The following is a 15,638-nucleotide window of genomic DNA, read 5'->3' as shown; positions in this document are numbered from 1 at the left end:
GTCTTGATGTGTTTTTCTCTCATTTGTTCTGTTCACTTTCCAAGTTTTCTGTTCCAGGTCAAGGTGAATCCAAACTGAATGAAGGATTTTTGTTCTTGACACAATTTCTCAAGTCTGAACTGTCACAAGAGACTGAAATGACAAGCAGACCCAATTTCAGAAGCACAGCACTTGAAAACCTCCATTGCTTGTGTCTGCTTATATGTAGCTTACCCTTCTCTCTCTCTCTGCTTAGTGTCTGCCTCTCTTCTTCTCTCGGATGAGTTTTGATGGGCAGGTCTTAAGTGAGACAGTTAATTAGATTAATGGTAACTGGCTATGTGCCCCTGGAGACTAATGGATGCGTGTGTATGTGTGTGCATGCATGTGTGTGTTCTTGTGAAAGTGAAAGAACTTTTTAAACTCCTTAGTGATAAAAGCACTTCAATATTAATGAGCTTTGTTTTGCTAATCATTAATAATGTATTAATTGAAAGAGCTGCAGTGTGTGCAGATGGGAGGGTGGAGACACAGTCCAACATGGCAGTGAGTATTGACAGTGCTTACAAAACGCTTTACGACAAACATCCGTGCCTTTAAGCATGTATGCTTGCCCGCCCACACACACACACACACACACACACACACACACACACACACACGCACACGCACACGCACGCACACGCACGCGCACGCACACGCACACACAGGGAAACACCAGAGAGTAGAACAAAAAGCTGCACTAAAATGCGCCTTCATGACCTTCATAGTGTCTTTTGTCTTCTCTCTGTTCATTTACAGCCCTGTTGCGGGTCTCTTCATCTCTCTCTGCACTTTTCTCCAGCAGAAGAGTTTAAATCAAGGGCTGCTGGACCTGCAACAGCCCAGTCTGCTGTTTCTCAGTAATGAACAAAAGCTCAATGAGTGTGTGTATGTGTGTGTGTGTGTGTGTGTGAGCAATCTTGCTCACCTGCCTAGAAACACAACAAGATCTGTTCAGAAATGACAGACAGAAGGTAAGATTCTAAAAAAGCAACTGCTAGTGTTGACCATTACTGTGGGTTTGATAGGTCAAGTGTAAATAACTCAAAAAGAGCTTTCTGTCCAGTTTATTATAGCAAAAGTGGTGTAGTGTGCCATGATCACAATAAATAAGGGAATAATTAATGTTGAGAAACAATCAAATATGTATGAGTAGACCGTTTTAGATAAACAGTCAGGCAGACAGACAGAGAGAGGGGAGGATGGATGGATGGATGGATGGATGGATGGAAAGATGCACGGATAGAGAGATGGATGGACTGACAGACAGATAGATAGATATTTATTTCTCAAACTCTCATGCTACTGTAGACATTTCTCCGCTTCTCTGGATGCCCATACAAGGATGCATTTCTCAGCACTGACCCCTTGACCTCCCCTCCTCTAAAAAAAATCCCACGTACATCAGCTCTACTGTCACCGTAGCAACAGTGTGTGCCCCCCAGAGCGAGAGCCTCACAGCTGCTCTACATGTGCATGGAGATGTTTCAAGTGTGTGTGTATATATGTGTGATCATTCTCATGTGTCGCTGTTGATGAATTTTCAGTGGTTTCCATTTCTGTTTTGCTGCTTTATTGCACACACACATACTCCTACTTCTCTCATGGCAGGCAAACATCCTAGCCAAAAAAAGAGAAAAGTTATCATATATTTACTAGAGGTCAAACAACAGCAATCTCTCTCTCTCACTCTCTATGGTTTCTCTCTCTTTCTCCCGTTCAAGCACTCACTCTGGATTTCTTTTCTGGGAACGAGCAGCGATATCCACTTTTCCTCGGATTACCATCTACTACGGAGCTGAATATTCCTCCCAAATGTCTCTAGCCGACACACACACACACAGAGAGATAGAGTCCCTGTCAGCTACTGGACACTAAGCAGAGATGCAGCTAACCAGAGAGGCTGAGTTCAAGACAAACTGACACACAAATCAGACAGAGCACAGCGCAATCCCATCAGATCATTACCCGCCTAATTTCAGAACAATTCAGGACGGACTGATAGCAGATGAGGCCCATCAGCTCCGGCCCTCAGCTCCTCAGACGAATCTCAGAGACCCTGTTCCACCCTGCTGCTCCTGTTAGCACTAAAGCAGCCCTCCAGCTTGTTTGGATGATCCTCATACGCACCTCAACGTCAGACAAATGTGGTGGTAACACCTCATCCACTGGATGTAATGACTGTGTGAACTGGAGGACAGAGAAATGTGCTACTGCTTAAGAGAAAATGCTACTCATTAGTGTGATAATAATGACAAACTGGAATAGACTGACTGAGGCAAAAGGAGACCCTGAGGGCAATTGAGCCATTCGACTGATTGAGCCAATAAAGCAATTCGGAGAGGAATGAAAGTCTTACTGCATTAGAATAAACTGCTTCTACAAACACTCCAATCACACTTGCCTTCATCTGACAGTTCTGTTGTCCTAACTCAAACTAGGAAAAAAGTTACATTGGCCACTCAAAAATCCACTGACAAAACAGCCTCAACATAAATAAGGATAAATAAAAGCTTTTAAAGGGGTGGTCTACTAAAATAATGTATAATGTATCTGTGTGAACACAAACAACATCTCTGAATGTAATACGCTCAAAGTTTAATGCAAAGGGAGACATTGGCTTTTACATCTGGGTTAGAGAGATCACAAATGCTTCAGGTTCAGCACATTCACCATGCGCATACACCCTGCGCAGTGAAGAGGCATGGACAGAGGCGCTGTAATGTTATAGCAGAGAAAGCTAAAATGCTGCCCAAATGCTGCTATTTCCACAGAGCTTGTTCTGTTTCTGTATTTGGGCTTTCAGAGGATACGAAACAAAGAGAGAAGTGCTTACAATTTAATTTTAATTATGTTCAAGAGAATTATCAAAATATATAACTAGCATTTGACAAAGAATAGCTTCCAGAATCTCTCAGTTCCGTGGTGGATTATGCTAAAAACTGTTCTAACTATAAATGGAAGTAGCTGTGGATTGTGAGCTGCAACCTGTAAGAATTTTTATTTGTTAAAATTGATCTATTACATGCATAGTGTCTAGCATTAAAGGTATGCTGTAGCGAGGACCTAAACAAGAATGTAAACAACAGAAATTGCTGTTTGTCACTGTTAACAATTTAGCTACAAATTCATTTTTAACTGTCAAACTGCTGTTCACACCCACAATCATCAGCAGCGCTGCAGTGTCTCCCTATGCGTCCGCTTTCCCTGCATTCTACATCATAAATAACAAACTCACAAAATATATGTGAACGTTTCATATTACTTAGTCATGCTTATTCTGAATAAGTGTTAAAGACACTTGTCAGATTTTATTTTAGAGAGCAGGCGTGAGGTTCATTAGAGGTGTGAAACTTTTCCAGGTGTTGTGGAGCCGATCCGTGAATTACAGCACATTATGTTAGTTGACCAATCAGAGGCCCTTGAGGGCGGGCCTTTCAGAGGAACTAGGAAATATGAAAGTAACATGGGCAAAGATTAATCGTGATCTATCTATCTATCTATCTATCTATCTATCTATCTATCTATCTATCTATCTATCTATCTATCTATCTATCTATCTATCTATCTATCTATCTATCTATCTATCTATCTATCTATCTAAAAAAACACACATGCATGCATATATTTGAAATTTTTTCATATATATTTAATTATAAAATATATATGTTCAAGTTATAACTTGTATCTCAAGTTAAATATCTGTAAATGCTTTTGTTTTGTGTAGTTTTGTTTTTATGTGTGTATTACATATACAAGTGTGTATTACATATACATAATACCTGTATTTACTATACAAACATATATTATGTACATACAAACTTTCATTTTGAATGTGATTTATCGTGATTAATCATTGCCCAGCACTATTTTCAACTCAGGGTCATTCTGAAAATGTTGTCTAGTGTACGTTTCTGGAGACTACAAATTATTAAAAAAACTGAATCCAAAAAATAAAGTAAACAAGTTCATAACAGGGTGAGAATGTGGTAAAATCTGAAAACGTAGTAAAAATCAGATGAGGGCTTTTCTTTTTCTGGATGGCTTTTGTAAATTGTTGGTTGGGTTTAGGGAAGCAGTCAATCGGTAAAATTGGTTAGGTTTAGAGAAGGAGGAGGCTGGGTCAGTTGATTGACCGTCATCATCGTCGTGGTCAGTCAGTCAGTCAGACAGACAGACGGTCGTTTGACAGCAGCCTCTGGTGGGTTTACACCCACAAGAGACATTTGAGATATGACAAAGTGCACACAGCGGCCTTCTTATGGATTTGCGAAAACAAAAACTGCAAAAATACGTACCTCCCGGAACGTATTTCAAGGTCTCCAGAAATGCCCACGGGACTACGTTTTCAGTATTACTTATTTATTTTTTTTAATTTAAGACTCTAGTGGCTTCATTAATTTTATTTTCAAATCATTCCTTATAATATTACAATTGTTTTATCTAAAAAAAACACTTAAGTAATTAAGCTAATTGTTTACTAATTAATAAAAATGCAGATAGTACATATATTTTCTGTTTGCTTTAGCTTAGACTGCTCCCCTTCCTTCTAACTGCAAAATATGAGAGCCAAGATCAACAAAGCTTTTCCAACGCCTCTCCTCTCGCGGGTTTTCTGCCTGACTGATGTCAAAGGTCACGCAGCGAGATCCGCAGAGGGAGAGCGTACTCATCACCTCACTGCATATGCAAATAACCTGCAACAAGGTAATTAAAATCTCCATATAATGAAGTCATGCTTGGGCAGTAATATAGAACAGAGCGAACAAGAGTGATACAACCCTGAAAATACTCAGGGAGAAAAGAAACAAGCAATAGAAAAAAACAACACTTCCCAAGAAGCCTTTTTGGTAATCTATTATGTCAAAAATGAACCCATATGTCAGACTCAGACATCAAACTGAGACTGCATGTCTGAGCTGGTGGATCTGAGAAGGCTCATGGGATTAAAGTCAGGTAAGAAAAGACCTGCGAATGGGAAATTGTCAAATACCCTGAATCCTCATGCCCTTGAGCAAAACACTTGACTTGAAGTTGCTCTTTGGGGACGGTCCACCAATAAAGCTTTACAGTTCAGAAAGTATCAGCATCAGAAAATTATATAAAAACATCCAAGCTAAATGAGGGTTTTTGCGTATAAGTGACGATATAGCTCTGATTTACAAGTCTTTCTTCTTTTACAACACTGATTATAACATAAACAATGCGTCGAGCTGGACAATCCTTCAATAGACCAAAGTTACTAAACAAATACTGTAAGCCCCTTTAATAAACCAGGTTTCACCAAGTGAGTGAGTGGAGAGGCACTGAATCAAACATCTAGTTTGTGAACAAACGAGGAAAGTCATTTGTGAATGATCTGACAATAAAGCAAAGGAATGGAGAATGTTGTTCAATCACTTCGGCAGGGAATATACTCCAAGCAGGTTGATGGAAAGAGTAGCACTATGACAGAATTTATAGGTGTACACACAGCATAATCCCCAATTTATGAATGTGTAAAAATGACTGATGACCATATACAAATTCCACTGCAAGGAGTCTACTGAAAATGCTTTGCGATGATGCAAAACAATCTCAATTGCTCACTTTCGCTGAAACATTATCACTGCAACTCGTAAATCATTTTTTAGCCTATTAATGCCATTTAAAGACAACACATTGACAAAATGGAGATGAATACGTCAACATTTATGGTCTCTTAGTAGATCACGTAGACATGCTACTTTTAACGAAAAATAATGAGACTTCTTAGTCACCAAATGACGACTTGATGATTTTGAACAAAATCTCAAGTGACTCAATCATTCACTCATTACTCAAAGACACCCACTGTTTGTCACCTACTGCTATTATGATGGAACAATAAACATGAGTGACTAAATGAATCACAGAAACATTTGTTGGTGAATGGACTCAAATATTTGAGTAAACAAGTTCAATCAAAACCTTATCACTTATATGTAAAAAAAGAAGTACAAAATAATGGAAAATGGCAAGTAATGGCTCACTCAAAAATGTAGCAAAATATAATTCTCCCAACAAAACAATTAGAAAAAAAGTCATGAAAGAGGTTTAAAATACATACATCTTTTTCTGGCTACATTTAATTTGCTAAAAAACTAAATTACTTGAAATTCTGTCTATATTAGGTGTAGTTGCAATATCTACCAGCAGGGGCAAACTGCACAAACTCTGTTATTATTATTGGCAGCTCACTTCTCCTTTTTTCTGCAATTAATTTTTCCAAATCATTTTTATCAAAGAGATTATGAAAATGTCTTTATTAATTAAAGCCTTATTACACCTTTTTTCAAGATTTAAGTTAAGTCTTTTGTGTCACCAGAATGTGTCTGTAAAATCTCAATTCAAAACACCCATCAGATTATTTATTATAGCTTTCAGAATGTTGGATTTTCTGCTCTGAACACAATGTAGCTGTTCTTGTGGCCTGTGCCTTTAATGCTAGTTCTTCCTGCCCACTGTTCCCTCGTGCCTGCCAGTGTGTCTCTGTCTCTGGCTGCATCAGATAAACAGCACAGGGACAGACATAAAGCAAGCAGATTTTTAAGTAATGTTTGTAAGAAAAATTACAGTAAGAACTTTACCAATGATTAGTTGATGAATTTGTTGTGGAGATAATTCAAGCTTTTCTGCAATGATGGGTCACATAAAGTGTCGTAACAAAGTTCACACGTGCACGCACGCACGCACCCACGCACGCACACACACATACAGCACGTACGTTTTACTTTGCACTGTTTTGCACAGCAAACGTGACAGGATACACATTAATATCCACTGTATGGATATCCGAATTTATTGTTCACAAACCAGGATTGAAGCCTCTTCTTTTATGATTGTACTGACATGCTGCTGTGGTGATAAAGTAAAGATGTTAAAAATGACTGTAATTTATTACACACATTTTAAAAACATTGAAATTTTTTTTAAACTTGTAAAACTCATTTGTGATCACATATGATGATGTTTGATGATCACAGAGAGCTGAACAGATCTTTTCATCCCAGTTGCTTTGTGCACGTCCTGTCTTGTCAATATGATTATATGCATTACTACGGAGAAATGTTAATACGCGGCTGTCAATCAATTCGGTGGGTGGGGAAGCTGCACTCCTACATCATGTGGCAGTGGGCTTCAAAATGGGTGGGATTCGGCTCCCATTTTAACATCAAGAAATACAAAAAAAGAGACTTATTGTGTTTATATCAGCCCAATATGACTGCGCTACACCTACACACACTTCAGTCCAAACATCTTACAAAAGATGATTTTCATCATAGGTGCCCTTTAATTGCCATGAACCAAATCTAATTCTTAGATGCACATCACAACATTACAAATAAATATGTATATTAAAGTAGGACAACAGTATCAGACTGCACTGCATGCGTTACAGCTTTCCGTTCATGCAAATAGATTCAAACTGATATTTTCAACAAAAGCCTACATGATTAACAACTTCAGAGCTCACACAACAGGTCTGTGTTTAAAGATTTATTAGTTATAGTAAATATTTATTTTCCTATGGAGAACATGAATGGAGGTTCTACTTCCGGACCATTCCAACAGCTGTGCTCTATGTAGACTGTCCATGCACTTAATGTACTCTAATGTGCTTTGTGTAAAAGCATCTCTTAAATGACAAGTAATGGTTCATTGGAGTGCATGCTAAAGTATTTAATGCATAATGAATAGGTTATGTTAATCAGGTCAGGTCCGCATCTACTGCTCTTTTCTCTGTGAACTAACCCGACCTGTAACAGAACTCAGATAGCATCAATCTCAGTTAAATGTTTAGAGAAGGATGCAGTGAATAATTTGTCTTTGTTAACTGAAGTGGTGAATGGCGCAGTAGGCAGCGATGTCGCCTCAAAGCAAGAAGGCCGCTGGTTTAAGCCTTGGCTGGGTCAGCTGGCATTTCTGTGTAGAGTTTGCATGTTCTTCCAAGTCCAAAGACATGCGCTATGGGTGAATTGGGTAAGCTAAAATGTCCGTAGTGTATGTGAGTAAATGAGTGTGTATGGGTGTTTCCAAGTAATGGGTTGCAGCTGGAAGGGCATCCCCTGCATAGAACATGCTGGATAAGTTGACGGTTTATTCCACTGTGGCGACCCTGGAACTACACCGAAAAGAAAATGAATAAATGAATAAATGAATGAATGAATGTGAATTGAGCGGCGGAGTTTAGCAATATCAGTGAAATCTGAGCCAATCCCATTTCATTCTACTACTGATCTCATCCAACTGTTTGTTTCCTGAAGGTTCAGTAAAGTCATAGCAACTGATTTTCTGAGGTCACAGGGGGAAGTTAAAAAAGTTGCCACTCCAAGTTTTCAATGGAACTTATAATTGCATCTCTATAATTCCTCCCAACTGGCATGTTTCGGTAACGTTTCCCTCTTTTTCTTCCATCACTCTTTCACAGTGTGTGCGCCTTTCGATTCTGCATCTGTTACTGTACTGCCCGCCCCCACACACACACACACACACACACACATACACAAACAGAATGCTATTACTCAGAGAAATACACACACAAATGCATTATAAAAGCTTGTGTCAGGTTTTTTATATTTCAAAAGGTTGTCTGTAAAGCCAAAGATGCTCTCAGGAGACAAAAACCAGCAGGAAAAAACAGTTTAAGACAGATGATAAAAAACAGGGCTGTATTTTCAATGACAACTGTGAAAAAACATGTCTTGTGTCTGTGCATGTTCAGTACATGGACTTATGCATTCATAACGTATACATTTATCTGAAGAATGGCAGACATTATTATTATTATAAATGACCCGTTTAGGTCTCAGGAGTGAATCCCCAAAATTGTAAATCCAGATTGCTGCTTGCTTCCGAACTTGTGATGATTGACAGTGTGGTTCCCATAGCAACACTCTGGCATCGCTCATCCTTTTTCATAGAGCGCACTTCAACACACCTATTATAAGCAAATTTACAATAAGATACACATAGTTGTTCAGTTCAGTATGACGTTTTTTTTTTCCATTTAACAAAAATGAATGGGAGACAATAGGTCAGGGGTGACCAATCTCGTTCCTGGAGGTCCAATGCCCTGCAGGGTTTGGCTCCAATTTGCCTCAAAACCCCTGCCTAGGTGTTTCAAGTATACCTAGTAAGACCTTCATTAGCTTGTTTAGGTGTATTTAATTAGAATTGAAGCTAAAATCTGCAGGACACCGGACCTCTAGAAACAGTTTGGTGATCCCTGCAATAGGTCTATTTAGAGTTCAACACCAGGTAAAAGAAGCACATAGGTCTTGCATGCTATTTTTTGTATATGTCTCTTCAATTCAGGCAATAGGTACGGAGCTTAACATGCTACAATTTAAGAAAACACAAATTGAAGAGCCTCATCCGTTTGACAGCACACATGTTGCAAAACCTCACAATGCATACACGTTAACAAAACGCACTGCATTTTCTCACAACACAAACAAATTATGAAAACGCGCTGCATTTCTTACAACACTTTTTTAAATAGCATGCAACAGAACGAAAATGTTTCGACCCTAAAACGTGACAGACACGGCTATTTAGATTGTGGTTATTTAGGCTAATAAAATACAAAAGACAAGGGAATAGAGTGTTACGACTAACATTTTTTTGTAATTGCATGTATTTTCTTAAATTGCAGCATGTTAAGCTCTCTCATTGTGTTAAGACATTGCATACATTTGATTTAACATTCTTTTTTAAAATATGTTCTCTTACGCAAAGCTTTAGTGTAGAAAATTCTAAATGCCATAAAAATGCTATGGTTATGATCACCAGCAATCGAGCAGCTGCAGATCACAATGGACTACAAATCTGCCATTACATGGACTACAAGTTCCATTCATTCACTGCTCACAAGCACCTGTTTAGAGTTCCGGTGATTACACAAGCACGCACGCACGCACACACACACACATCAGTGCTGAGTCTTGTAAGCAGTATTGTGAACATTACAACGCGGTTCCCTTCCCTTGCCTTGTTTTGTTGTGTTAAACCCTTGCCTTATCTGCTGCCTGATTCATTTACAGTAATGTATTTCAATCCTATTTCAGAGTATTTAAAAACATAAAAAAACACCTTTCATAATACCTTCTTTGTCTTTGTTTTGCTTGACTAACTAGGTTCTCTTTCACATTCGCTGTATAAAAACTATTTGAAAACATTCTTTTAAACATCTCGTTCTGACTTCCATTAAAAAAGGAATGGTTTGTAACATTGTGGGAGAATAATAAAAGAAGAGTGAAAAAAAAAACAGAAGAACAAGCACTTTATCTCTTTTTCAATAATCTAATTGTGGGTTCAAAGATGCTGATGGGTCAAGGATGGACCAGCATTCAATAAACGAATAGATTGAAGTATTGATTGCGTAACGATCACCTCCACCCAGCCCATAAACATCTCCGAGCTTCACAAAACCTCCATTTTTAAAGGTCAAACTGCAGAGATCAACATCAACAGTCGGGCGTCTGATGCTTCTCTGTGCAGAATGAATGACAGCTCCTGAGATTTTTAGGAGTCGGGTAATCCGTGACCTTTGACCACTCTATTCAACACCTGCTTTTTTCACACAGATGCCAATCTAGCAGTGTCTGGCCATGCAATAAGGCAAAATATGGATGAGAGAGCCTGAAAAAGATGGAGAGAGCTACTGTAATAACCGTAGGAGGCAGAAGGCTACACAGTATCAGGCTTTCAAAGGGGAAGAAAAAAGAAAGAGGGAATGAGAGTAAAAGGAGGGTGCTCGGCAGGAAAATCACGCCTCTGAAGCTGTTTGGGATTTTCTATAGAGCTCCGCTGAAGGTCTAATCAATCCTCCAGAAAGCGTTTGGGCACATACATCACACCAGGCTACATCTGACATTAGCCTCTGTGTGTGTGTGTATGTGTACAATGCATAGAGTGTGCATTTGTATGACAAACATGTGCTCTGTAGACATTTGGAAAAGAAAACATGGGCTTTTATGCTTGTGCTGTCTCTAAACCTGGTTTTGTACTAAGCCTTTCTCCAACTGAATCAATAACTATTCAACAAGAGTAACCACTGATCAGCTAGCACAGCATTAACATATACATTTGTGTGAGTAGATAACCAAACACTAGGGCTGAGTCCATTGAAAAGAATGGACTCTTGGGAAATGCGATGAAAGGTCAGATTTCCGTGAACAAATTCTTTCAGAAGGTTTGCTTTGATGAACTAGTTTAAATAACATGAAGGGCTTTATGTTATTTTCATTTAACTATAAAACTTGCCTTTTTTATTTTTTTTTAAGATCTGAAAGTCTGCTGTAAGTCTTGTTTAAAAAAATATGCATCTGATTGACAGATAAATATTTGTGCATCGTTTACAGTTGATATTGTATTCAGTACACATGCAAATTAATTTGTGCACATGTATTTTAGACATGCCATGTTTGTGCACCATGCATGCAATAAATGGTGTGCTTTATTGAGCTTCCTTTCATAGCTTATTTACTTCTCGAGGGGGTTGAAACGAAAGAATCGAAAAAAAAGATTGACAAAATCAGTGCAGAATAGACTTTCAGAATTTATTTTAAAAGCAGGATTTAGGAATCCATTGCAAAAACACACCCATATGGATAAACAAAAATAGATGAAGACCCCTGAAATAACAGGCTGGATTTAATACAGGTCTGTCAAAAATCAGCAATGAGAGAGTTCAGATTAATGAAAAATGTTTCACAGTGTGTAGAGTTAAGCTAGTCTTGTTAGAGGACTGACAGAAGGCTCCGGTCAGCTTCCGGTTTCATCACTAGCATAAGGCCAGCTGTGTGTTTATAGTTCAAAAGTGAGATTATCGCTGGCATATGAAGCCCTTTAGTACTGACTAGTGTTTCTCCCTGTCTATCTATTTCTAAATTCTATTCTATTCTATTCTATTCTATTCTATTCTATTCTATTCTATTAACCACTACACAGACAAATGGATTAAATAAATGTAAAAAAAAAATGCTGAAAACATTAAATGATTTTATTTTAACCATTTTATGAGTTGCATAATATATATATATATATACACTCTAAAAAACGCTGGGTTGGTTTTTTAACCCAAATGCTGGGTTGAGACTGCTGGGTAACAAAATTGGGTTGATTCAACCCAATTTGGGTTGAAAATCGATCTTTATCTATAACCCAGCAGTGCTGGGTTGGGAACGCGGACGTGAAAGAGAGCACGCACGTCACGTCAACATGCAGGGACATCAACGTGAGAAACCGCCATTTTCTTTGCGCTGTCTTTGAGGGGAAGCGAGTGAAATTCTGTGTGAGACGTAAGTTATTTAGTGTGTATTTAACAATTTTCATAAGAAATAACACACTTAGTTTACTTAGTATAATATACACGCGCTTTTTTTTCTGTTTCTCCGCCTGATGGCCGACTTGTTGCTCCGCCTCACGCTGACCTGTGCTCGCCTTATGGCTGAACTGTTGCTCCGAGTCCGCCTGACGAGCCACCTGTTTCTCCGGATCTGTTTCTCCGCCTAACGGCGACCTGTTTCTCCGGACCTGTTTCTCCGCCTAACGGCGACCTGTTTCTCCGGACCTGTTTCTCCGCCTATCGCCCGAGCTGTTGCTCCGCCTAACGCCTGACCTGTGCTCGCCTCACGCCCAGCCTGTTGATCGGTGGACGGGTAAGCGCGCATGGCATCGGAAGGAGCTCGAAAAGTATAAGGTAACTAATGAAACTAACGTGAAGCATGTTTGATGACCACTTCATAAACACAACACCTAGGATAATTTAGGACCTTTTTATTGTAATAAAATGCCTTTTGAATGACACAGATTTTTATGTTGGCTAGGTGATGACAGTAAGTAACGTTACTGTGATTTGTGATCTTTCTGGGGTGTTAACTGTAAAGCAGTAAGTAGTATTTTTACTCTTGTATTTCTTAAGTTTGTTCATGGATTTTTGTGACAATACTTTGATGCATAAGTGTTGAATTCAGCTTCTAACAATGTTTTTTTTTTAATCAAAATATATACAATAATTGTCCTGCTCTGCATGTACATTTTGTTTAGCTGTACATCTGTACATTGAATAGCAAATGTTATTAATTTACTATGAGCATTTTACATTCTAGACGTGATTTGAGCTATCTTTAATTAATCCTGTATGTAAGGGTCGTTTCATGCTAACGGAAATGTCTGAGCTAAGGCTAATTCCAACCTAATCATCTTCGACTGCAAAAAGAAAAAGTTTGACCACCGTTTTATGTGACACCCTGGATAATTATTATCATTTAGGAGTATTTTTGTGATATTGTGACTTTTGGCTAACATGATCTTTTTTTACTTAATTTTGCTTAAACGCTTTTATCTGTTATTCTTTTTCAGATGGATAATTGCGTGAAAATCAAACTAAAAGAATGCAATCTTGAGGAGTTAATCCCCACATTTGAAGGTATGTAATAATATTTTACTTGGTTCATTGTAATCATTAGGGCTGCCCTTGTCTAAACATTTGTCTGGTTGACTTGTGATGTTCATTTGAAGCATTAGTTGAATAATTACAGATTTATTAATAAACCATTTATTCATTAATTCATTTTCTTTTTGACTCAGTCCCTTTATTAATCTGGGGTCGCCACAGCGGAATGAACCGCCAACTTATCCAGCATATTTTTTACACAGCGGATTCATGCAGCATACATTGACTTTGCCAGTGTGGACTTTTTTTCTGCAACTAGTGGGTAGCACATTCGCCTCATAACAATACACATGTGGGTAGCACATTCGCCTCATAATAATAAAATTTGTCTGGTTATTTTTTAAAATCTGCTGTTCATGCAACCAGTGACATTCTCTTGTTTTATTTTTAGCACAGGAGCGAACCTTTCCTCGTTTTTAGGTCAATTTGAATACAATTCAGAGGGTAAGGATTCAATTAAAGGTTTCTCGATGCATAATGATGCATTTAATGCATAATGATTGTCTTAGTTATTTTATTAACAATGAAAATGTTATTTTTATGTTTGTTATTAGGGTGGCATGGGGGCGCAGTGGGTAGTGCTGTCGCCTCACAGCAAGATGGTCGCTGGTTTGAGCCTTGGATGGGTTTCCCCTCCACAGTCCAATGACATGCGGTGTAGCTGAATTGGGTAAGCTGAATTGTCCATAGTGTGTGTGTAAATGAGAGTGTGATGGGTTGCAGTTGAAAGGGCATCTGCTGCGTAAAACATAAAAAGATGTCACCCAAGATGTTCATGTCATTCTTTCTTCAGTCAGAAAGATTTTTTTTTTAGGAAAATATTTCAGCAATTTTATCCATCTGCATGGACTGAGATTGTGCCTCATTTTTGAAGTTTTTAAAGAAAATTTAAATGCGGCTTCAAATTATACAAATACGGTTGCAAACAGTCCCAGCTCAGGAAGAAGGGTCTTATCTATTCTCATTAAGAAAACACAATTAAATACTTAATAATTTCAAATGCTCATCTTGCCTTACTATTACTTATTAAAAAAAGTTCCTTAGGCAAACCTGTTGTTGCATTGTCATCTTCACTCGGGCCAAAAAATTGCAGCATGGTGCCATGGTCAGTGGTTAACTAATGCCAACACTGGCTGATAGCTTGGTGTGTTATGGCCTTAATTGCTTCTAAAGGTATTTTAGGTGTTCTAAAGTTAACTCTAAAGATATTTAACTTTAACACTTTTGAGTTTTTAATAAATCTTAATTCTATTTATTTTTTCAGATTGGGACCAATATTGCTGAGTATCTTCATCCATTGAATTCAAGAATCTATTGAGTTTCCTCATGTTCTCGTCCTTGGAGACCATCACTTCTTTCAAGCCTTTGCTCACGTGCTGTGCTATTTATTATTGCAAAGTACATTACTTGCCAAAGTGGACGTTTGCTATAAAGCATTCTACATCTTTGGTGTGAACTACCCCAAGCAGTGTTCCCTGGTGTGGCAGACTGTGGTTTATGGACATCCTGGGGAGGAGACACTAGCAGTAAGGGTTCTGCTAGCATTAATTTTTGCTGACAAACAGTAATCATTAATACTGTGACCTCACTGCTTCCTTGGATTCTGTGTTCTTTAACTTGTACTTTGGATTGTGGGGGAAAAGGAGCACCCAGAGAAAACCCACACGAACACGGGGAAAACATGCAAACTCCACACAGAAACACCAACTGACCCAGCTGAGGCTTAAACCACCGACCTTGTTGCTGTGAGGCAATCGTACTACCCACTGTGCCACCATGACACCCATTTCTAAAGAATAGTTTTAATAACTCATTTCTAATAACTGATTTCTTTTCTCTTTGCTATGATGACGGCACATAATAATGGACTAGATATTTTTTTAAGACACTCTACACTGCAGTTACATTGCAACTAATGTTTCTTACAGACTCTTTTATATCTCAGGATTGATGTTTGCACATGATTGTTCGAGTAAAAGTTAAAAAAAGTTTTCCTATTTCAAATTTGTTTTAAAATGCTTCCATCCTCAGGTTTCATTTTAACTTTTATATCTGTTTTTTCTTCAAAACTGCATTTACATTGAACTTGATCATCCTTACTGATGATTGCTTTATATCTCATATATTGATGTTTGCA

At 38.2% G+C, this 15,638-nt stretch overlaps 1 protein-coding gene and 1 long non-coding RNA gene across 41 annotated transcripts in view; one reads left to right on the top strand and one right to left on the bottom strand.

Moving 5' to 3' along the window:
* slc8a1b (solute carrier family 8 member 1b) overlaps positions 1 to 15,638 on the bottom strand; it is a 200,584-nt gene that overhangs the window by 45,873 nt on the left and 139,073 nt on the right.
* The window catches only part of LOC110439205 (uncharacterized), a 3,278-nt gene continuing 331 nt past the window's right edge, over positions 12,692 to 15,638 (top strand). The window contains exons 1-7 of one of the 5 annotated variants that reach the window (XR_012393371.1): positions 12,692 to 12,745; positions 12,873 to 12,934; positions 13,408 to 13,474; positions 13,893 to 13,945; positions 14,056 to 14,171; positions 14,546 to 14,674; positions 14,766 to 15,638. The exon at positions 14,766 to 15,638 is cut by the window's right edge and continues 331 nt beyond it. This is a non-coding gene — a long non-coding RNA (uncharacterized lncRNA). Of the gene's footprint in view, positions 12,746 to 12,872; positions 12,935 to 13,407; positions 13,475 to 13,635; positions 13,794 to 13,892; positions 13,946 to 14,055; positions 14,172 to 14,545; positions 14,675 to 14,765 lie in introns of all 5 variants that reach the window. The other 4 variants (XR_012393374.1, XR_012393373.1, XR_002457928.3 and 1 more) reach the window with 4 other exon arrangements.

This window comes from Danio rerio, chromosome 17, assembly GCF_049306965.1.
Source record: "Danio rerio strain Tuebingen ecotype United States chromosome 17, GRCz12tu, whole genome shotgun sequence".
Lineage (NCBI taxonomy): Eukaryota > Metazoa > Chordata > Actinopteri > Cypriniformes > Danionidae > Danio > Danio rerio.
The sequence above is the reverse complement of the archived record's forward strand: the minus strand, read 5'-3'. Positions and strand labels throughout refer to the sequence as shown.